The following is a 25,499-nucleotide window of genomic DNA, read 5'->3' as shown; positions in this document are numbered from 1 at the left end:
GAGTGAGCGATCATACTGGCAGCTTCGTCGCCTTCTGTGGAACATTCAATACGCCCTTGATTTTGTCCGTCACCTATTCTGCCCTCATGTTGAGTCATTTAATTTATGAGTGGTTCCACCGGAAGTTTGCTCTACATGCAGCGCACAGCAGGCACAAGGATACGGGTGTGAACCGTCACTAACACGTGTGGGAACCCTGAAAAGTGACGGCTAAAGGCGTAGCACTGAAGCCATATTTGGCTTAGCTGCCAAGTGGTGGGCAGAAACGTGATAATAGCACTCAGTATCAACACGGAAATAAAATAACGTTCAGTAGTTCATAAACCCAGCGACGACTGTTTTATAATCCCAAGACAGAAACAGCGGTCGTGATATCAGAGTGAAGATGAACTTTATTAGTTAACCTAGGGAAACAGACACATACGTTAAAGTTACCACTCTGCAGATCATTCTTATCCGCGCGTGCTTAGTTGCAGGAGCTGCCTACTTTCGTCTTCCTGGAATTATCATTCAGGTTCCTGAAAGCTGCATATGTGTAACTAAGATCCGGAGCGCTATCCTTACTCAACATTGAATTCAGTAGGAATAATATGGTCCTCTATTCGGATAGTCTAAAGCCGCAAATAATTTAATGACATTTTTGCGCAGGTACGGTCAAATAACTATTGCACATAAATGCGTAGGGTACTGTCACGCATATTTCGCAGCAGTTCGCATCATAAAGAATTGCATTTTAAGGAATTTTACTGAACGCCATTTGAGTGAACACCGAACAAGTGTATTTACCAGAGGCGAGAATAAGGTGACGCTAATACTTAATAGCTATCGTTAGTACAATAGATTCATTATTCACGTAGCCAGGACGGTGATACAGTGGTTGAGCGATGTGGTAGCTTGGATTAGGTCATTTGGATTCATTAACTTAATATATCAACGAAAAACAAGTGACTTTGCTGCGGCGCAGAGATAACCTAACCTAAGATTTGCCAGAAGAGGATTTATCTTATAGTGCGAATTTAAGCTGTGAAATTTGCGAGTGCAGCTCGTGGCCGCTATATTCCGCAGTCCTGTTTACCGCCAGATGTCTTCGGAGTGCCGAGTATATTCGCCGGAGAACGCTCCAAAACGGCCGCGTCGCGAACAGGAAAGTGCTGTTCCGAGATCCGGAAACTGTTAAGTTGGACAGAAGGCGCGCGTGTGGGCGAGCGGGCGAGAAAAAGGCGTTGCAGCAGCAACTGGCGCTCCCAACTCTAGCCCCATCGTCTTCCGGTCAACCAAGGCTACATTCCTCGCCAGAGTCAATGTCTGCCGCCAGGGTCGGCCCGGCTGCGGCTGCACTTGCAGCGCAGAGACGCTCTGCCGCCCCGGAAACCTCGCTGCACCAACCGCTTACTGTCTCACACCCCACGCTCGTCCCTTTCCCTCTTTACTTTACGAGAAATGCCCTCAAACAGAAAGTTATACTCAATACGCACGACTAAGTTTTCGGTCTCTGGCTGCCTAGCTCACGGAGACAGATTTTGCAAACAAAAAGAAAATCATTTTTAGCTTCAAGTTGACACTTAAAAAAAAAACGGGTGGTTAAGTTAGGAAAATTGCAATTGTTATAAGAGTTATCCTTAAATAACATAGAGTGCAGGCTTTCAGGGCCCATGTTTGTGTACTTCGCATTTTTTTTTTTTTTTTTATGGGTATTAGGCCGTGATCCAAAGCATGATCCTCTACCTGACGTTTCGTCTTACAACGTTGGAGTTAAAATCAGAGTCTATAAAGATTCAGGTAGCTGTTTCAAAGTTAAACATGATTAGCAAGACAAAATGTGATACGTTTCCAAGCAACGATCGTTTCATGACGCCATCATACCACAGTCTTAGGCTGAGTTCACAGTGACAACGACAAGGATCGTCAGACGCCGTCGCCAGAGGTCGCCCGATAACATCAGCCGACAGCTTGGTCACAAAGCGTCCAATCTCCTTCGATAGTTTTTGGCACGGTCAAGACGGTCGGGTTAGTTTAGATTAGGATCTATTTTACGTATGAAGTCGTTTTGGTTTCAACCTCCAAGTGTAAGGTGGATACGGCAGCGCTTCTGAGCTTGGAGACAAGTGCTACATCTACATCTACTACATCTACATTTATACTCCGCAAGCCACCCAACGGTGTGTGGCGGAGGGCACTTTACGTGCCACTGTCATTACCTCCCTTTCCTGTTCCAGTCGCGTATGGTTCGCGGGAAGAACGACTGTCTTAAAGCCTCCGTGCGCGCTCTAATCTCTCTAATTTTACATTCGTGATCTCCTCGGGAGGTATAAGTAGGGGGAAGCAATATATTCGATACCTCATCCAGAAACGCACCCTCTCGAAACCTGGCGAGCAAGCTACACCGCGATGCAGAGCGCCTCTCTTGCAGAGTCTGCCACTTGAGTTTATTAAACATCTCCGTAACGCTATCACGGTTACCAAATAACCCTGTGACGAAACGCGCCGCTCTTCTTTGGATCTTCTCTATCTCCTCCGTCAGACCGATCTGGTACGGATCCCACACTGATGAGCAATACTCAAGTATAGGTCGAACGAGTGTTTTGTAAGCCACCTCCTTTGTTGATGGACTACATTTTCTAAGCGGCTTTTGCTATTGAAATGATGCCGAATGCATGTGGATGAGCTTAGTGACAAGTTTTACGAATATATGAGATGAAGGGAGAAACATTCCATTACATACTCGAGACGATTCGTTGTGACCTTGAAAAGCAAGATTACAAACACTGTTTTGCTGAATTTGTTTGAAAATTGTGCAGACATGCGTCACTTAGCCTTCAATGATTGTCATTTAGTAATCATGTAAAAACCAGACATAAAGTTTAGAATAAGATGCTCTGAATACCTAAAGCACTGAAAAGGGGAAAACATACACCACATGTCCAAACCACTTCCTGTAACGAAATGACCATCTTACTTACATAAAAACGTCAGTAAGCAGTAATAATAATTCATAGACAGCTAATGTCCACCTACATTGTCCCTAAAGAGATACACTACAGAAGCTTTAAGCGTAAGATACACCATCCTTCTGACCAGACCAAATTTTTTGAAGTTATAATTTACGTCTAAAATTTCCGATACAGATTTTGCCTACTTGCCACAAACCCCATCTCTGAATAAAAATATCAGTTTCCCGCAGTCCATGTTTCTTGTTGTGTTGGCCAATGTGACCGATGAAAACAAACTGATTTGAATGTCACCGATTGTCGTCCGACGTCTGTGCGTTCGGGCGATGAGATCGACAACATTGTGACGAACTGATCTGAAAAGATGGGACTTTTCCAGTGGACGTCGTTAGACTGCGGAATCCACCGATATCTGCGCCACTGTGACCGCAGCCTTTGATCGCAGAGTCACTTCGACGTCTACTGTGGAGCTTGTTCTGGGGACGTGTTGGCGCAGTATGCTTTATTTAGCGCTAAGGCCCTCAACTTTTCTTTTTTCAGTCTTTCTTCTTTTTTGTTGAAATTGTTTTTGTTCGATCACAGTCTTCGGTTTGAACGTCACGAACCGACCGCTGCATAGATGCGTACGAACATTTTGGTTTACTGAGCTTCTTTAACTATGAAACTGCCATCTTGAATTTTATAGTCTCTGATGCTGTCTGTTGCATTAACAGATAAAACGACAGGGAGAGAAATATACCTTGGACAACGGCCTAATGCCCATAAAACAAATATCACCAAGGATTGCTTTTAGCAGCCGGAAGTTCACCCTAAACTGCAGGCCATTACAGCCTCCCTATTGTTACAGTGGAATATTTATGTATTGAAGAACGCCATACTGGTAGCAGGCGACTTCTGGGAGGCCGTGGTACTTCATCTGTTAGCATGGAACTGACATACACCTACAGATCATCATCATCAGTCTTCTGCTGTATTAGCAGGTTCCCTGCTTCTACATCTCCTGCGATCCATTACTTGCTTCCTAATGTTGCTGTATGTGCCCCCTCCCATCACATCATTCAGGATCTGGAATCTCTTCCTCCCTCGCTTCTTCTTTTTTTCTTCAGACCCCTCTAAGATTGCCTCTCCTTATTTCTTGTACGTTCAGTTCACTTTCGTTTCCTTCTTTTTATTGGGTCCAGTAATTTTCTTTGGTCTCCAATCTTCCCAGTACCTCTTCATTTTCCACTCTATCCGTATGACTTATTCTTTCCATCCTCCGCCATGTCCAAATCTGAAAAGCCTCCAGCCGTGTTCTACCTTTCGTCCTCAATGTTCACGTTTCAGTACCCTACCGGAGGCCACTCCATACAAAAGATTTTAGTGGTCTTTTCTTCAAATATTGGTCCATGTTGTTGCAGAAAACTCACCTTTTCTTACAAACTACTTTTTTCGCCATCGGTAGTCTGGTTTTAAGTTATGTGCTGCTCTTCCAGTTGGTTTCTATCCTGCTTCCGAGATATTTAATCTTCTCCATTCAGCATTACCTTTACCCGTTTCTTTTCTCCTAGTGCCATAACTTTTATTTTCTTTGTATTGATTTTCATTCCATAAATATCTCCCTTCACTTCAGTAGTTCCACGGTATACTGTAATTCCCTTTCATTTGTTGCTAGAAGGACCATGTCATCTGCAAACCTCAAATGCTATATCCTTCTTCCTCTAATTTTTATCCTTTGTCATCTAGTGGACAGTGGTCGATCATATTTTGTATGTATAGATTCAAAGGCCTAGGAGACAGACAGCAACCTTATCTTACTCCTTTTCCTAGTTCTGTCCCGTTGGGACTTTCTTCTCTCACGATCACTGAAGCTTTTCGACTTAAATATAATTATATAATTAATTTATAAGTCAGCTGGTTTTCCAGTCCAGTCTCTTTTCCCTCTTTACGGTTGCAAGCTCATCCCAAGCCACATTATCAAATGTCTTTTCCAGCTCTATTAAACACAAATATAGATCGCTTCCCTTTTCAGTAAACCTCTATTTCAAATTCACAAAAATCCTATTGCATCTCTTGTGCCTGTATTTCGTCTGAAACCAAATTCCTCTTCATCCGGATTCTCCTCCATTACCTTTTCCGATCTTTCATTAACGATTAAAACAATTTTGGCTGCATGTGAAATGAGGCTAATTGTCCTGTGATCACTGCATTGCTTGGTCCCTTTGATACTTGAATCATTAGTGTTGTCAGAAAGTCCTCTAGCCATTCACCGCTGTCTTATATTTTGTTACATAACCTCAGTATTTCTCGTAGTCCTTCTTGGTTCAAACATTTTATTACTTCTCCTGGGATCGTATCTTTCCCAATTTTCGTTGCAGCTTCGTTTCAGGTTGGCAGTTATTACATGTAAGACTTTTTTTTCTTAATGTTTCGACAGAATGCCAGTGGTGAAATGTTGATTTGTGTTGAGAGATTTTTGCCAAATCTACGTCTTCCTGATGCCCGCATGTTTCCTTACGTAAGGGCAAGGCCGGTTTGTTCCCGGTTCTTGCTCAGTCAGAACCAGAACCGCGCTTCCACCGGCATCGCCAACAGTCTGAAATTTAGCCCTAATACGAAATCAACTTTCAGCTAAACTTCTTAATGTTTATAATAAGGAGCTGCATGCAAAGTTCATCGTGACGTAAGATGCAGTTAACGGAAACTGAGACAGGTGGAAAAAATAAGAAAAACTGTTTATTATATCAAAAGTAGTCGCCATAACTGTTAATAAATTTATCCCACTGTGGGACAAGACGTTCAATGCCTTCATGAAGAAATGTCTGCGGTTGCCTTCGCTCGAAGCAGGTCGGTGGCCAAAAAGTCTTTCTTTAGAGGTCCAAAAATATGGAAATCGTATGGGGAGAGATCGAGGATGGAGGATGTGCAAAAACTTCCCAGCGAAATTTGTGCAGCGTTGTCAAAACAGCCTTGCAACATGTGGATCGTGTATGGTAGTGATGTTTCGACTACGCTACAGAAGTCTCGCTGGGAATCCCTTACACATCCGCCATACAGTCCCGATTTTTCCCCTGCGATTGCCATATATTGGGAGGTCTGACGAAAGACATTCGTGGCCGTCGATTTGCTTCGATCGAAGAAGTGCATGCCTGAGTACAATCATGGTTCCGTAGGCTACCGCAGATATTTTCCATGAAGACATTGAAAATCTTGTTTATCAGTGAGATAAATACATTGATAGTTATAGTGATTACTTTTGAAATAATAAACAGTTTACGTTTTCCGTCTCTCGTTTTCATTTGACTGATCCTTATACACACGCGTATTTCAAGTTTTACACAGTTTAATAATGCATGTTTCTTACTCGTAGAATGTTCTTCACCTTTGGGGAAAATGAGAAACTGTAATTACAATTAGCGTGTGTTATGTGTACCTGTGTGTTGTGTGTAAATGTTGGAACACGTGAGGCAATACTGACCCTACGACTTATCTTAGAAAATATTTTAAGGAAAGGCAAACCTACATTTCTAGCATTTGTAGACTTAGAGAAAACTTTTGACAATGTTGACTGGAATACTCTCTTTCAAATTCTAAAGGTGGCAGGGGTAAAATACAGGGAGCGAAAGGCTATTTACAATTTGAACAGAAACCAGATGGCATTTATAATAGTCGAGGGGTCATGAAAGGGAAGCAGCGGTTGGGAAGGGAGTGAGACAGGGTTGTAGCCTCTCCCCCATGTTATTCAGTCCGTATATTGAGCAAGCAGTAAAGGAAACAAAAGAAAAATTCGGAGTAGGTATTAAAATTCATGGAGAAGAAATAAAGACTTTGAGGTTCGCCGATGACATTGTAATTCCGTCAGAGACAGCAAAGGACTTGGAAGAGCAGTTGAACGGAATGGACAGTGTCTTGAAAGAAGGATATAAGATGAACACCAACAAAATCAAAACGAGGATAATGGAATGTAGTCGAATTAAATCGGGTGATGCTGCCGGAATTAGATTAGGAAATGAGACACTTAAAGTAGTAAAGGAGTTTTGCTATTTGGGGAGCAAAATAAATGATGATGGTCGAAGTAGAGAGGATATAAGATGTAGAATGGCAATGGCAAGGAAAGCGTTTCTAAAGAAGAGAAATTTGTTAACATTGAGTATAGATTTAGGTGTCAGGAAGTCGTTTTTGAAAGTATTTGTATGCAGTGCAGCCATGTATGGAAGTGAAACGTGGACGATTAATAGTTTAGAGAAGAAGAGAATAGAAGCTTTCGAAATGTGGTGCTACAGAAGAATGCTGAAGATTAGATGGGTAGATCACATAACAAATGAGGAGGTATTGAATAGAATTGGAGAGACGGGAAATTTGTGGTACAACTTGACTAGATGAAGGGATCGGCTGATAGGGCATATTCTGAGACATCGAGGGATCACCAATTTTGTATTGGAGGGCAGCGTCGACGGTAAAAATCGTAGAGGGAGACCAAGAGATGAATACACTAAACAGGTTCAGAAGGATGTAGGTTGCAGTAGATACTGGTTGATGAAGAAGCTTGCACAGGATAGAGTAGCATGGAGAGCTGCATGAAACCAGTCTCTGGACTGAAGACCACAACAACAACAGTGATTACTTTTGAAATAATAAACAGTTTACGTTTTTCGTCTCTCGTTTTCATTTGACTGATCCTTATACACGTGCGTAGTTCAAGTTTGACACAGTTTAATAATGCATGTTTCTTATTCGTAGAATCTTCTTCACCTTTGGGGAAATTAATACGTTGTAATTACAATTAGCGTGTGTTATGTGTACCTCGCAGGAAACAGACCAATTTCTGATTATCAGATAACATTAATCAATTTCTGTTAGTGTATGCTCGCCTTCTTGTGATATTAGACTCAAATTATGACCAAAGCATATTAAAAGTCCTGCTGAAAATGCAGAAAATTGCTATGTATTTAAATTCTATCTTTCGGAAGTATCTGATTATGTATGTAAACTAATTTGGTTTTTTTTACTCTGCTATATTCGAGAGTAGTTCTCACGGTACAACGGTATTCCACAAGCAGTTATACTGTTTTACTGCAGTATGGCACTGTTTCTTTAAAGGCGATTCCTTTCAGCTTTCAACACGCCATCATAACATATGCGTGACGTAGATTTATTTTATGCAGTCATCGATGCGTTGGTGTATCGAGGAACAAATACATGGACAGACGTGGAGGTTATATTGAAAATAATGAGTAATAGTTCATCCCTGTAATAGCATCTGGAATACAGTTTGAACATGGGGTCTTGTGCTACGTTACTTTGTTAATAAGTTAATAAACCTTTATAGTCCTACTTCCCACCACGCGCTGAACAATTTTGATATGAACGCTTTTGTTTTGTAGGAAAGAGTCCCTCGGTGAATATCAATATTTATGACTTTATATCGTATCTGAATAATTCAATCATGAGCTTGAGAGGACGCACATTCTGTACCAAATAATGGGCTAAAAGGTGGTCTGACACGTGTTGCATAACCCAAGCAGACTCACTCAGATGTATCGTTTATGAATATTATAAAACAGCCATTGCAGACTTATTAATAGCCGTGGCTTCAATAAAGTAGCTATTTTAAACAATTGTTGTGAGATACTACGTGGAGATTAAAACATTCGTTATGTAGATACAGAAGGTATATTTAATGTGTGTCCACGCAACCGTATCTCAGTCCGAAAGTAAAGAAAAAAGTATCTTGCATGAAGCTTTCTGTATGGACGCAAGAGGCTTAACAGAGAAACACGTCTCCCTTATTGCCCAGCTACAAGCTTAGCGACACCAAAATTGTAGGCATAATTAATATTTTAGTACAATATCTGGGTTTCTGGTGTAAGTCACTTTTCCTTTGCAAATGGACAAACAATGACAAAAATGTGTGTAGGGGAGAGTGTTATACCCAGAGGATAGTGTACCTAGGAACACGTGATGGTTTTTGGTCGGTATTTCAATTTATTGACTTATTTTAGAATCGCATAAAGGAATGCGCACAAGAGAACACCATTAGCAGTTTTTGTTGCTGCACAAGAGGTTGTGTTTTGTGCAGCATTTGTTAATATTTCGAGTTCTACACATGTAAGTGCGGTATAATATATTAAAGCTAATTGGAAAATATTGATAATTTTTCAGTTACAGGATTTTACAGCAAGTAAAATTCTATATATTTTTTGAACTAGTTATATAACGTGCTGTCAGTAAAGCCATACTTAGACGGTCGTGCACCATCTTGTAGCTTGAAGCAGAAGAATAACTTCTACCATGGAATATAGTATTTTTGCAAATTAAATGAGTTTCGTTGATGTCTTAACATTTTTTACCTGCTTCAAAATGGAAATATGTGTTAGTTTCCAATATTTCAGTTTCAAAGTTTATTTAACGTGTAACTGGTTTTTTGATAGTACATCTGCTTAGTAGAGAAATAATGTAACAGATAAAAGACTAAATACAGTACTGACAAGATTTTCTCGATTGCAACACTTTTAAGATTCAGTAGCATGTTTATTCCTAGGTACATGACAATGTTATGCCTTGGAACATGTTTTTACATTTGGAAAAACTTTTGTTTTCCAGAGCAATTTTGTAATTTCAGAAAAAAGTGTCGCAACATAAAAAAATGAATTCCATCATTTAAAAATGAAAATTAGAAAATATATTACTCCTCTGTTATCGAGCTGGGTAGAGACGAAAGTCTGAAAAGTGCCCCCAGTTACAGTAATCACTCGTATATCATGTTTTGTTAGTTCAAACTTTTTTAATTCGAAACACCTTAGTTTTGGACCCAAAACTTTCCTATTGCACATTGTGTCTCTAACTTCCAAGGTCAAAACAAAGCGAGACATGTAATCGTGTAGTCTAATCTAAGCACTCTCACACAGGAAACCAAATGCTTCACGAAAATCCCTTTTCAAGACCGTATGATATTTTTCACTCTCTCTCTCTCTCTCTCTCTCTCTCTCTCTCTCTCTCTCTCTTTCTCTCGTCGAATAACTGTCAAATATTTATTCCACTAAAACGCCTTCATGAAAACAACATGTTTTGGCAGAAGGCGTCTTGCAGCAGACGTATTAAAAACTCAGTCTTTCTTTTCCTCCGCTTGTTAGTCACCTTGGGATAGCCCCTTCCACCAGTATACTCTATTGCACTTGAAGCTTTGTAACGGCGTGCTTTGGGGTTTGATATGTGCCATTTTCGCGTGCTCCTCAGCGCATGTTTTTCCTGTAGACACTGAAATGTATTCAGTAACGATCAGCAATACAACTACAAACTTGGCTAAGTAAATTCTACATTAACACAAAACAGAACACTGCGATGTTCTCTATAGATAACTTTAACTTACAGAACATTGCTGCGATGTTGAATGATTGCATTGCAGCTGAATACATTGTAAGCGGTATTCAGACCTGCATACACGAGGACCTCACAAATGATGTGCAGTGTTGCGTCTCTGGGTTAGCGGTGCCTTGGGGGTACAGCGCAGCGCTGCAGATTCTCTTGGTACGCAAACATTTGATGAAAGGAGCCAACTGGCTAATTCCCTCGGATGTTTCCATTATTCTGCGGGAACTGTACCACAGCAAATTGACAGAAACAAATGCCACATGTTTCTCAGTGCATTTAAATAAAATAACAATCCTTACCTGCAACGGTGTCTGTTACGCCGAAGAGGAAAAAATAATTGGTAATAAAAATCACTGGTCGTGAGGCATAATTTGAAATTATGACAAAATCATTGTAGTATCTGACACAGACAAAATCGAGAATACGTAATAGGACATCAACTGCGTCTTTTTTCTCCTTTGTGTAGATGTAGGTGGAGGGACAGGGAAAATTAACCCTAATTTAGCGACGAAAATAACGTTATCGACCGTGGTCTTGTTAAAGCCATTTCATAGCGGTAATCTCTCTCATCCACTGTATATTCATCATTTTATTCTTCTTTTTGTGGCCTAATATAGATCTAGATGAGGCAAGTAATGATTACCAATAGAAAATAATTCCAGAAAATTGGAGGATGGGTTTCGTACAAGAATTCGGTAACAAACTACGTAGTATTTTGTACGACCCCGTTTTCTCGTATATAGTCTCACCCCAAACATTACAAACTGATCTCACTTGCAAAGAGCTACGATAACACACAACTGTAGAGCACTGTTTTGCTTCGCTTGTACGCTGACGGTTGTTTTCAATACAGGTAGTAGGAAATCGAGGCTAGTGAATGTGTTAACACGTATTATGCTCTCTTAATACTTACCGAATCTTCACATTAGAGCCATTTCAATTTCAGAATATAAATGTTAGATAACGGCAAAAGTAAATCTCGTTAAAAAACGGAACACATGTTACAGACGATATGCTGTATGAGAAACGCACAGCAGGTTGGCAGAGTTGTGACATGTAAGAGCTACAAAAAGTAGGGGAAGTGCAATATGGTCATGTACCTAGGAACAAATAGTCTGTTGAAATTTAAAAGCGTTGCAATCGAAGGGACCTGGTCCGCACTGTGTTTATTCGTCTGTCTGTTACATTATTACTCTACTGTAGACCAATAGTAAGCCAGTGAAATCAAATTAAGAAGAATTATTATCAAAAACCAGCTACAATTTATAGTTTGATGTTAGGCTATTGGAAACCGACACAAGTTCCTCTTTCAAGACAGGTAAAATTGTTAAGATGTTAGTGAGATTCATATCCTGTGTTCCATGGTAAAAGACCTTTTGTTTCAAGTTACAAGATGGTGCATGCCCGAGGAATAATTAATAATATATTCCATTTAGCTTTAATATATTATACAGAATTTAAATATATGGAAGTCGAAAATTTTACAAATGCTGCACAAAACACAACCTCTTCTGCAGCAGCAACAAAAACTGCAGGAAGTGGCTGAAACTGTTAATGGTGGTCTGTAGTGCGCGTTTATTCATATGATTCTGAAATCAGTCACTACACTCACGTCCGACCAAAAGTCACAATGTGTTCCTAGGCACACTACCCTCTAGTTACAACACTCTCCCCTAAATGATACTGCATTGAACAAAAGAAAAAAGACAATCAAACAACATTTCAAAATTAAAAATTTCAGTATGTAACCACCTATATTTCATTTTTTTGCAAACACGGATTAATCAGAAGAATAGCTGAAGTGGGTAATTATTATTTTCAAGTGAACACAACATCCGTTGAGGATCACAGTAAATACACATGGCGCTGACATCGATGACTCAATTATTAACGATCTCTGTCATGTCAAGGGATACTCAAAACTGGATATAATCCAACTTGTGGCTTCTTTCCCTACGGAATCTAGCTTTCGTTAGAGCACTGACAAAAGTTTACGGACATCCAAGGAATCTACTTTGGTGATAAAGTCATTCATCGTTTCAGTTCACATACGTGTGTCATGGTTTTCAATGGAAACAGGTTAATAATTTTAAAATTAAAGAAAGTTTGGCATTTTCAAAGGTTAATACTTTCACTTCGTTTACTAAATAAAAGTTTGACAACTATTACGGATTTCCGAAACTTGAATTTCTTTTTTTTTTCTAATTGAAATCAATTTAGTCACGTTAAATAATGTTTTCCCAACAATTTTGTACAAAACGTCATTTTCCACTTATAAAATTTCTTATTTCTCCTTATTTCTAAAACAGATAACGGCATGATCCAATACAATTTATTTTTATTACGTTCTAGTATATTGTTAATTTGTCTTCCTAAAGTATTCTCAGGGTGGAATAACAACTTTCGTAGAAACTGACTTGATGATACACAGAGTGCACGTATGTAACCTCACAGCTTTGAATGTTCATATGTGACTTCTTTGCTGCTCAGCTATCTGAAAACCGTACCCGAGCAACAGTTGCTGTGCACTGCTTCTTTGTATCAGCGCAATACCTGTCCCTCCAGCTCTGATAGTTGCCATTTAGAGCAGCAAAGGTACAAATTTCAAGTATACGAGCTTTTACATTGGCACAACAGCTCGTAATAGAAGTTTACCGTAGAGGGAGATCAATGTATGAATACAGTGAGCGGTTTCAAATTGGTGTACGTTATAGTGGTTATTCGGAAGTGAAGTTACTGAATATCCAATATTTAAATGATCTTAATGTTTCGAGAAGGGATGACATTCACGATCTCGACACAATAGAACCTATGCAAATTACATAAATTCCGCTTCCAGAGTTCAGAGCGACGCACAAACTGCGCGAGTTGAATGAAAAAGAAATAATTGTACGCCAAAAAGAGTTCAGCATTATCTAAATTTATAAGAAGGATGAAACACAGTTAACAAATCTGAGAAACCAACCCACCTTTACCGGAATTATACACCTCGAATTCTGGCGGAAAACTCGAACTTGTAAACATTGACCAACTTTTCCTACTGTTTTACCTAGTAACCGATCCTGAGTAATGAGGATTTGGGGAGCCGTGTTCTGTTCGTATACTGAAGCGACCTATTAATTTATTTTTAGCTTCATAGAAGGCATGAAACAGCTTTGTGCCGCGGTCTGCGAGCGCTCGTCGATGTGCCAAATGTAACCAGTGGCGTGTTCGCCGGGCTGCGGAAATCTGGCGCAGCCAGCGCTCGTGCCGGATATGAAATCTTTGCATCAGTACGTATCCTGCCACGTCGCATTGCTTCGTCGTGTTCAGAGCTTTAAAATGCGAATAATACCGTACACGAGTGCGTTCCTCATCCAGCAGCTGTATTCAGCGGCGATGAAATCTACTGTAAAACATCCGACGAATAGAAATCATCTTCGGAATGTCATAAGCTCGGAGGCTCATGTTTCCAGTCTGACGTTCTGAATATCTGGCTTTCAATGTCCTCCATTTAATGAAGTACCGAGTCAGGGAAAATGTTCCAGAGCGGCTCCTGAAACTTTTTGTACCAGAGGGGGACAGGATGTAGCTTAGTTTGAATCTCAGCCCGAACATTCTGATTTAAGATATCCGTTTAAGCCTCGGTGTTATAGATAGTGTAGAACACCGTGACTGTATAAACTGAATATACGGATAACAGCGACCAGTCACTTATGAAACATTTATTTTAATTTCCATTAACTAGTTTACAATATTTTTCATGCTCATCTTCGGATGAGGTAAGCAGAAATTTACGCATTCATGTCTGTAGCGTGACGCTGGGAATTGGAGGTTGTTTCTTGCGGCTGTATGGGTGGTATTGTGCTTAATATCCACCTGGCAGCTCCCATTTTCATTGCCTATCGGCCAGAGAACTAAGCACTGTTCCCACTATTCCCTATAAAGAATAACTCGGTGTTTATAGTGAACAGTGTTTAATTCTGTGGCCGACAGGCAGTGATAACACAGACTGTCAACACCCACAATACTACAATAAGCAACCTACATTTCCCAAAATACATATGTAACTTATGAATGCCTCATCTGAACCTGAGCCTGAAATTGCTCGAAAACCAGTTAATAGAAATAAACAAATATTTCGTAAGTGACTGATCGTAATTATCTATATTTATATTCAGAGGATATCCGTTATTGTCGTTAAGTTACTCCGAGCCAATGCAAGAATGGTTCCTTGAACTGGCTGAGACCGACCCCTTTCCTGGTCCTTATGGTATCCGAAGTGATGTTACGCCTATTATGGAACCATGATCGCTGACAATCAATGGTACAACCAGAACATCAGTCTTGTGAATGATGACACATTTACCTCTGTATAAAAATCAAAGTTATCTGCGAAAAGATTCCCGGCGGGGTTAGGGATTTTCTCTGCCTCGTGATGGCTGGGTGTTATGTGATGTCCTTAGGTTAGTTAGGTTTAAGTAGTTCTAAGTTCTAGGGGACTGATGACCATCGATGTTAAGTCCCATAGTGCTCAGAGCCATTTGAACCATTTATCTGCGAAAAGACTGCACTCCGTGTAGGAGAAATGTGTGTCTCATTTAAATAGCATTATAGTGCCTCTTGAATTGGTGTTAAGCGAAAAAGCAGCAATTATGATGGTATATATTTGTGGTTTCAGATACAGAAAATAGTTCTTTGTACTCAAAACGGCCGCATGTAGAAGCCGACAAGTAATCCAGACAGCCCTCTTATTCTATAACAAACGGACAAACGAAAGAGCAAAGACTCTCTTCTAAACACGTCAAGGAAAAACAGACACACTTTTGTTTGTATCAAAGCGGAACAGATAATCCTCCATTCAAGTTACTGTACGCCATTCGCTGTTGCCTTTTCCACCTTGCAGTAAGTAAGCATTAAGTGATGGTGATCGAATGTGGAGCGCTCAACACGTTGATCTTTACCGCCTGGCGGAGTAAGATATCATCATGCGTATTTGTAGTTCATATGGATTTCGTAGTTAACGCATGCTTTCATACGTTCCCTGGCACGTTTCTGTTCCTTTTTTTCTCCGTTTTACGGTCATCTGATGTCTCTATTCCTTTAGTGCCTTTCACAAAAATCCAACTGTAGGAGGATGAATTAACGTAAAATCTTCTGCTATTCTTTGTGAAGCTTCTTTTCTGTTGCTGTTCCCTTGGTTTTATCCATCATCATTTTATTGTGCCTCTAAGATACCTGATTTTCTCCTCTTTTTCCAGTATCCACAATCAACTGTCAAACTACAGTTGCACAAACATATCTGGGAATTATACCTTCTCCATCAATTTTCGAGCAAGATTTGTTTTATCGGAACAAAGTAATAGTGTGCTTTGTGCGTGTGTGTTCTAGTCTGTTCATTTGTTTGCACATGTTTTTTCCCCTTGATTTTGTCACCAACCTTGCGTCGTGTTTGTTGTTGACCTCTAGTTATTCTTGATCCACTGCAGGCTCTTCCACCTTTTGTGTATTTACTACAGCCAATGTCAACACCTATCTCTGTAGTTATTTCATCGTTTGTCGTGCTGTACAGTTGTTGGCGTTCATAGGTCTCACTACTGCCAATTAATCCGTTCTGGATGCTTTAGAACATGTCATTCCAGCCTGTTTTTCTTCGGAGTAAGATACCATTCCTCATTTGTTGTACTTAGTGTTCTTTCGTTTTGTATTTTACCTGTCAACGTGATTTTCAAAACCATTCTGTTTTAAATGTTACCGATCTTACTTTTCAGATTTCCTTTGCAACTGTCCAACTTTCACGTTGAGAAATAAGGAATTGACGGGTGCACTGATCTTGTAGTTTTCTTGTCAGTTATTGGTATATTTTGTAGTTCACTGATTTTATATTTGTAGCTTAGGATGGATATATTCAATTTCGGTTACAGTTAACCTGTCTGTACGCAGCATGAAACTTCAGAGCACGGTCCACTAAAATTTTCGGTTGTTCTGTGACATCTGCTTTGCAGTACATCGTCAATTAATAAATTTATTTTCAAGTGTTGTTTATAGACGGCAGGTGGTTTATAAAGCCAGATCTCAGTTTTAAGCACAATATAATATTGAAGAATATCCTTTCGTACATGTCCGAAAAAAAAAACAGACTCTTTCCGTGATTCTGCAGCCGTATATGGACGACGAAAGAAAAATTCCGAGATCAGCTGAATTTGGGCATTGAAATAAGTCCAGTGGCGACAAGTGGAAAATTTGTGCCGGACTGGGACTCGAAGCCGGGCTTCCGCTGATCACGAGCGGTCACCTTAACTACTTTAGCTATTCGAGCACGCTTCCCTCCCAATCCAAATTCCCATATGCCACACACGAAACACATAGTGTCTCCTGACACTTCATTGCTAGTAGTCTCGCTTTATTCCCGCAAGAGGTCGAACGAAGAGTGCATCGAAGGTATTAAAAATGGTTCAAATGGCTCTGAGCACTATGCGACTTCTGAGGCCATCAGTCCCCTAGAACTCAGAACTACGTAAACCTAACTAACCTAAGGACACCACACACATCCATGCCCGAGGCAGGATTCGAACCTGCGACCTTAGTAGTCGCGCGGTTCCAGACTGTAACGCCTAGAACCGCTCGGCCACCCCGGCCAGCTCGAAGGTATTATTATTTGCCGTCAAGGAGCATGTATTTATATTTTTGGACATGACCGAAAGAAGAGAGACTACATATATAAATATATCAGTGGTATGGTAGACGATGAAAACCTCATAACTCCATTTTGTTAATGTGGTGTCACCGCCAGACACCACACTTGCTAGGTGGTAGCCTTTAAATCGGCCACGGTCCGTTAGTATACGTCGGACCCGCGTGTCGCCACTATCAGTGATTGCAGACCGTGCGCCGCCACACGGCAGATCTAGAGAGACTTCCTAGCACTCGCCCCAGTTGTACAACCGACTTTGCTAGCGATGGTTCACTGACGAAATACGCTCTCATTTGCCGAGACGATAGTTAGCATAGCCTTCAGCTACGTCATTTGCTACGACCTAGCAAGGCGCCATTACCAGTTACTATTGATACTGAATTATGTACAGTCAAGAGCGACGCTCATCATTAATGGATTAAAGTTAAGTATTCCACCAGCTACGTCCGTTTTTCTAAAGTCTAATTTCCTTGTCCTGTTCCAGACCTCACGCCAGCCTGCGTGAGCTAAAACGCGTGCCTTTCGGCTTCCTCTAATTATACGGTGTTGGCTCTCCTGCCAATCCACAACAGTTCAGATTTGCAGGTTAAGCAAAAACGGTTTCTTAAAGAATAATATAAAGTGATACAGACAGTTGCTACATGTGTAAATGTATAGTAGAAGCCTAGTTATTGAGAGAGAAATCAATGCGCTTTCAAATCTTTGTTTGATTATGGAGTTACTGGAAATTAGGTGAGGCTGCGAGCTGGGAGGATCATGGACGGGAGACACTAGGTATATGGGAATTTGGGTTGGTCGGGAAACTTGCTTCGGTAGCCGAAGCATTTAAGGCGACCGCTCGCGGAAAGCGGAAAATTCGGGTTCGAGTCTCGCTCCGGCGCAAATTTTCACTTGTCGCCATAAGATTTATTTTAAGTGCCCTATTACAACTGATGTCGGAATTTCTCTTACGTCCTAATTTGTGTGTTTGTTTGTATTTTTAGCGTACTGAAGAAATGAGGAAAACTGAGAAAATTGCCTCACATCGACTGAAGGGTAACTGCATAACATCGACTGAAGAGTAATTAACTGTTCGTATGAGTTACTGCTTTCGAACGCCTTCGGTTACTCTAAATGAACTACAGCGATAGAGGCATTTTGCTTCTCAGTGGAACGTACCGTTTGTACCCGAATTAGCGACAGAGGCTCGACATTTTAAGGCAGGCGTAGACAGTGGTAAGTGCAACAATACGCCCGGATTGGACGCCATAGATGGCGCATACGGCAAGCAGATGCTTTTACTGGGTCCTGCGATTTGCATGTGTCATTAGGAAATCAGCGTCGGAAGCGCGTACGTGCACGTGCGAAGCGAGGCAGGTGGCGACGGTGGGAGGATAGCGGCGACAAGAGCGAACGAGGGGGGAGGCGGCGTGACGCTAGGAGTGGTGAGGTGGGAAGGTGGGAGAGGAGAGAAGGGAGGAGAAGAGAAGAGAAGAGGAGGGCTGGCGCGCCACGCCGCGCCGGCGCAGACAATGCGTTCTCCCGGAAGCCTGTCAAGGGCATTGGAGCGGTGACCTACCAAGGTGAACAACAAGTACCGCGCCGCGCCGCGCAGCGCCGGAAATATTCCTTATCTGGACCTGCGTGCACGAGCCGGCCGCCGCCGCGCCAAACCCCAGTGGCCGCACTGCCTCATTCATTTGCAATTATTGTTTCCCGTCACTGTTTTCTGGCTCTAGAAACTCCTCGAGTAGGTAGCGCCGAGAAGACTGAGCCAGAGTCGCCCTTTCGAATCGTCAGATACGGCCCTTTTACTTGTGACGGTCAGCCGAGCGGCATTGTTCGGCCTGTCCGCTGTCTGTGCTCCACAGAAGTTTGATTTCATTAGAACCACTCGCTTTTCTGTTTTGTTATGGAGATCAGTTTTGATTCCGTAGAAATGTTGGAACACGTGAGGCAATACTGACCCTACGACTTAACTTAGAAAATAGATTAAGGAAAGGCAAACCTACGTTTATAGCATTTGTAGACTTAGAGTAAGCTTTTAACTGGACTGGAATACTCTCTTACAGAGTCTGAAGATGGCAGGGGTAAAATACAGGGAGCGAAAGGCTATTTACAATTTGTACAGAAACCAGATGGCAGTTATAAGAGTCGAGGGACATGAAAGGGAAGCAGTGGTTGGGAAGGGTGTGAGACAGGGTTGTAGCCTCTCCCCGATGTTATTCAATCTGTATATTGAGCAAGCAGTAAAGGAAACAAAAGAAAAATTCGGAGTAGGTATTAAAATCCATGGAGAAGAAATAAAGACTTTGAGGTTCGCCGATGACATTGTAATTCTGTCAGAGACAGCAAAGGACTTGGAAGAGCAGTTGAACGGAATGGACAGTGTCTTGAAAGAAGGATATAAGATGAACATCAACAAAAACAAAACGAGGATAATGGAATGTAGTCGAATTAAGTCGGGTGATGTTGAGAGAATTAGATTAGGAAATGAGACACTTAAAGTAGTAAAGGAGTTTTGCTATTTGGGGAGCAAAACAACTGATAATGGTCGAAGTAGAGAGGATATAAAATGTAGACTGGCAATGGCAAGGAAAGCGTTTCTGAAGAAGAGAAATTTGTTAATATCGAGTTTATATTTAAGTGTCAGGAAGTCATTTCTGAAAGTATTTGCATGGAGTGTAGCCAAGTATGGCAGTGAAACGTGCCGATAAATAGATTAGACAAGAAGAGAATAGAAGCTTTCGAAGTGCGGTGCTACAGAAGAATGCTGAAGACTAGATGGGTAGATCACATAACTAATGAGGAGGTATTGCTCCCATAGATACCAGAAACGTCAGGCGTGATTTAGACGCTTTGTCTTTACCTGATGTTTAGCCTGATATAAAATTAATTCTGCAACGAAAATTACCGTCACTAACAGCAAGCAGTTAAAGAGCTGCAGAATAATACATCTTTGTCACCAGTTCTATTTAGAATAGTGACAAAAAATCTATATTGTTTTTTGTGAGAAGTAAATCCCCCTTCACCCCTCTTCCCATAGGTCGGAATATTCATATCGTTGTAAAAACGAAACATGAACCTACACAGCTTCTAGAAATGAGGTCACTTACGCAAACGTAATTATAAAATTTAATAAACAGTTTTTCATCTCAGTTCACTCCAGATCGTCGCAAGATGTTGTTCTATCACAAAGAAAAGTGGCCAACTGCGAGTAGTACTCGCGTGCTGAGGGATCCGTACAAACTTAATTACGTAGACAGTTCGTCTGTAGTTTGTGATGGGTTAGTTTGCGAGCATCAAGGTATGTGGCGTAAATGGCCGTATCTCTTGATTGCACTGACCTAGAGGTTTAAGTTTTTACACCACCAAGGGACGTAAATTGCAACTTGATACCTCTACCCCTTCCTGAGAAAAAGGGGACTAACAGACGGGCAGACAGACAGAAATGATCCCATAAAAGTTCCGTTTTCAACTAATGAGGCGCGGAATCCTAAAAAAATAAAAAAACCGACGCTTTGCTGTATATCAACAGAAAATAGCCTGTGTATACACGCGTTCTTCCATACATGCCAATATACCCGCTTGAGATGGGCAGGCACATATTTGATCCTAGTCCCACATAATTATCAACTCAGCATCTCCTTTTTTGTTTTTGTCGTCTGACGATTCCGACATTGCCTTGGGGTTAGACACTGAAACAAGCGTTGTGTAGTAGTACAGGTTAGTCTCGCTCACTATGGAAAGATAGATCCTTTTCATTGACAGACGTGATATCTTCTCGCAAACTGAAGAGTAAACGTTGAGCCCATTAGATTTGTTCCCTTTTCTTGTTCAGGATTTTGCTGGATAATGAATTATGTTAGTAAATAGTACGTCTGTTAAGTTACAAAGCACACGCGAGATACAAGCTTCTCCCTATTAAATACAAGGCACACTTCTACGGGTCAGCATTAACCCTAACAGTACCAACGCATTTTCGAAAACGCGCATTATCAAGGAAGGGGGTTCTTTATCTCCATTATTAAATAATTTAAAACAAACTGAATACATGTTAACAGAATCTTTCGTCGGTCCTTGGTAGAACAAGATTATAATAAATGAAAAGCAAACTGGTGCTTTTCATTTATTAAACAAAATTCGTTAATTGTAGTTCACTTATATCAACAACTCACTTTTTAAAGAGGCGGTGATGTGTTAGTAGGATCCAGAACATAAAAATATCTTTTAGCACACTTTCAATTACATGTACTACCAAGGGGGGGGGGAGTACTTTATGCCCACCCTAAAACATTTATAAAATGCAAATATCATTAACTGTTATTGACTTTTACTTACAACATAGTTTTTAAAGAGCTATTGATGTGTAAATAAGATCCTGATCATGAAAATATTGAATATGAAATTTATCGGGGTAAGTGACACCTGCTACTAAGACTTAAATTTTTGGGTTAAACTTATATGAAAGTTTTAAATATTTATGGAATCTGCTAAAAGACTTCAGTAATAACAATAAAAATATTTTCAAAATTAAAGTATAAAATAACTGTTTAATAAATGTAAAAATGGTCCGTAGTAGGCTGTAATGCGATTTTTATTTAATCGTGCGCTTAACTAATTTCTACTACGTGTCATTGTCAAGCACATTTGTAACAGCTGTGCTTCATGTCATTTTCAAGACATTCGTAATTACAAGTAAAAAGTAGCAATATTCCGTCATTTTACGAAAGGATACACACTTAAAGGTGTCACTGTGGTTTGTATCCTTTCGTAAAATGAGGGCTCTGAGCACTATGTGACTTAACAGCTATGGTCATCAGTCCCCTAGAACTTAGAACTACTTAAACCTAACTAACCTAAGGACATCACACACAACACCCAGTCATCACGAGGCAGAGAAAATCCCTGACCCCGCCGGGAATCGAACCCGGGAACCCGGGCGCGGGAAGCGAGAACGCTACCCTACGACCACGAGTTGCGGACTCGTAAAATGAGGGAATATGGCTTTTTTTTACTTGTGATTAAGAACGACTTGAAAATGATTTGAAGTACAGATGTTGCAAATATGGTTGACAATGACGCTTAGTCGAAATTAGCTAATCGCACGATTAAATAAAAATCGCATCACGGCCTACAGCGGACCATACTTGCTTTTATTAAACATCTGGAGGCTGTGGATCCCCACAAATACAAAAATAAAATAACTGACTAGATTAAAATATTTTCAGAAGGTGGGTATATGCTATCTCTCGCCTCCCTCCCCTTTGTATTGCGGGGTTAAGTGTATAGCAACAACGGCGAAACTTTACTGCAGAATAAATGAATGGTTTTGGACACACACACACACTCTTAAAAATAGAAAATAAGAGAAAACGCTGATACAGGTGATCTTTTTTATTGTTGTTATCACTATTATTATTTTGTTTGACTTCTCTCCGAAGACAGACCGCCAAAACTCGGCATCATTTTTGCCGTGGTGAACTACTGTTACCAAGGAGCCTGTTCACTCCATCTTTCTAAATGCAATGAATAGCGTACAAGTGGTACCATACTTCATCTGCTCGTTTTAACTAATCATTAGTCAGATGCGGTATACGTTTTTCCCCGTATTATTTATGCAGCACAGAAATTGCGTCACATAACCAACGTTTCTCATTAACGCCGTTTGCGAGGAAGCTTGACCAATCGTTTAATTTCTCATTCTCACTGCTACTACTCTGTTTTGTCGTACGGCATCACAGTAATCTCTCACGGATGTCGGACTCACATTCACCTTAAGCTAAATGGGAGCGATGCAAACTGAGTAGGTTATGCCATAAAGAATGAACTCTCCTTGAAGGAAACGTTGCAGTAAGAGTCGGGAAGATCGGTAACTATCTGATTTTTAAAAGTCATTCTTTTCTACAGAATTCAAAAAGACGAACGGCCAGCCAGTAATTTCAACATGTTAGCCCCTTTTATTTTTGTTCGCGCTCAGACTATACGAATTTTGCAATGCAGTATGTCTTGAATAAGTCAGCAACCAGTCCGTTTTGTGTTTAGTTTTTGCTTACGTTTGCTTTTGCTGTTACAGACGTGAGGTTGCTAATCTTGATGTGTAGGTGCTTAATAGAAATTTGCAAATGCCTTTCGAACAAAGAACGAACGATTTTATAATCCAAACCGGCTTCATACTTTAGTGCACCGTAAAATGCGTATCCATGTCGGTTTTCCTCACAGATGCGGCACACACACAATTTTAAATTCGTGCAGAGAGTGGTAGTTACCGTCGTATATGCGAGAGTCAAATTAGATGTAAGTTACTGTAGCATATCAGAAGATAAGAATAAACTCTACAATTGCGTAATGCATAAAGACAGACAATTCCGCCGCCATCTGATGCGTGATACGTACGAAAAACATCCGTGATATTCCTAGTAAAAGTAGCTACCCGAAAATGAGCCCGATCGACTCGTAGCCGACGATGGAGCATTAAACAGAAACGGAAAACAAAAAAATGACTTGCTGGCAGCAAAGATGCTGCTGACTCTTTATCTCCCAACCTGCTGAAAACGTGTGCATGCTGGTCTTACATTCGAGGGCCGCACTCATCTCCCTGGGCCAGAGCCATTGTCTGTTGGCAGCCCTGATGCGGAAATCGTGGATGACGGTGTGGTTCCAGCGGAGGACATTTTCTCTTTCGTTTCAGTTCCCAAGGCTGTCGGTGAAGGCTTCATTCGTCGCGCGCCTGTAGGCTGGGCCCGTCTGCTTTGTGCCTGCTAGAGCGAGCCCGCCGCAGCAAATTAGGGAAGCCGTGGGAAACGCCTCGCCTTGCGACTTCAGTCTGACTCCACCTCCAGGCACGGGCGCACTTTTGCGTTAACAGGCGCCACGTGCCCTATACGCGTCATCATAAACAACCACAATAACGACTTAAAACTGAGGCGGGATGAGAGTCTAACCATATTGACACGAAAACACCAGTGGCTCGTTACACAATAACTGCATTTCATTTGCTGCCTTACCCTTGTCTGTGTTTGTATCCGGTTTAGAGTTGCGCTCTTTCAGAACTCCGGTTCTGTAGTTTTGGTGCAGTACATAAATTACATAGTAAATGGTAGAATTACCGGTTGTACTGGTAGCATTGGTTGCATGTGTGCAAGAGGAGCAGGGATCCGACGACTTTGTTTGTTTTGCATATAATTATAACTACACATTGTGCAGTGTTAGTCCGTTGCGTATTTAATATTCTCACAAAATATAAATTTCATATTATAAGTAAAACAGATCAGCTGATAGCATAACTTCTGCATTTTTGTGTAACCAAAACAATTACTTCTGGTACAAGTATAGTTTACATACATAAATACAAAAAAATCTAAATATTTATAGTTTTTACACTCCTGGAAATTGAAATAAGAACACCGTGAATTCATTGTCCCAGGAAGGGAAAACTTTATTGACACATTCCTGGGGTCAGATACATCACATGATCACACTGACAGAACCACAGACACATAGACACAGGCAACAGAGCATGCACAATGTCGGCACTAGCACAGTGTATATCCACCTTTCGCAGCAATGCAGGCTGCTATTCTCCCATGGAGACGATCGTAGAGATGCTGGATGTAGTCCTGTGGAACGGCTTGCCATGCCATTTCCACCTGGCGCCTCAGTTGGACCAGCGTTCGTGCTGGACGTGCAGACCGCGTGAGACGACGCTTCATCCAGTCCCAAACATGCTCAATGGGGGACAGATCCGGAGATCTTGCTGGCCAGGGTAGATGACTTACACCTTCTAGAGCACGTTGGGTGGCACGGGATACATGCGGACGTGCATTGTCCTGTTGGAACAGCAAGTTCCCTTGCCGGTCTAGGAATGGTAGAACGATGGGTTCGATGACGGTTTGGATGTACCGTGCACTATTCAGTGTCCCCTCGACGATGACCAGTGGTGTACGGCCAGTGTAGGAGATCGCTCCCCACACCATGATGCCGGGTGTTGGCCCTGTGTGCCTCGGTCGTATGCAGTCCTGATTGTGGCGCTCACCTGCACGGCGCCAAACACGCATACGACCATCATTGGCACCAAGGCAGAAGCGACTCTCATCGCTGAAGACGACACATCTCCATTCGTCCCTCCATTCACGCCTGTCGCGACACCTCTGGAGGCGGGCTGCACGATGTTGGGGCGTGAGCGGAAGACGGCCTAACGGTGTGCGAGACCGTAGCCCAGCTTCATGGAGACGGTTGCGAATGGTCCTCGCCAATACCCCAGGAGCAACAGTGTCCCTAATTTGCTGGGAAGTGACGGTGCGGTCCCCTAGGGCACTGCGTAGGATCCTACGGTCTTGGCGTGCATCCGTGCGTCGCTGCGGTCTGGTCCCAGGTCGACAGGCACGTGCACCTTCCGCCGACCACTGGCGACAACATCGATGTACTGTGGAGACCTCACGCCCCACGTGTTGAGCAATTCGGCGGTACGTCCACCCGGCCTCCCGCATGCCCACTATACGCCCTCGCTCAAAGTCCGTCAACTGCACATACGGTTCACGTCCACGCTG

General features: G+C 41.5%; 1 protein-coding gene across 3 annotated transcripts in view; it reads left to right on the top strand.

Moving 5' to 3' along the window:
* LOC126470047 (ecdysone-induced protein 74EF-like) overlaps positions 1–25,499 on the top strand; it is a 617,268-nt gene that overhangs the window by 399,208 nt on the left and 192,561 nt on the right. The gene's annotated exons all lie outside the window — the stretch shown is intronic.

This window comes from Schistocerca serialis, chromosome 3 (genome assembly GCF_023864345.2).
Source record: "Schistocerca serialis cubense isolate TAMUIC-IGC-003099 chromosome 3, iqSchSeri2.2, whole genome shotgun sequence".
NCBI lineage: Eukaryota > Metazoa > Arthropoda > Insecta > Orthoptera > Acrididae > Schistocerca > Schistocerca serialis.
Note: the sequence above shows the minus strand (reverse complement) of the source record. Positions and strands in the feature narration are given on the sequence as shown.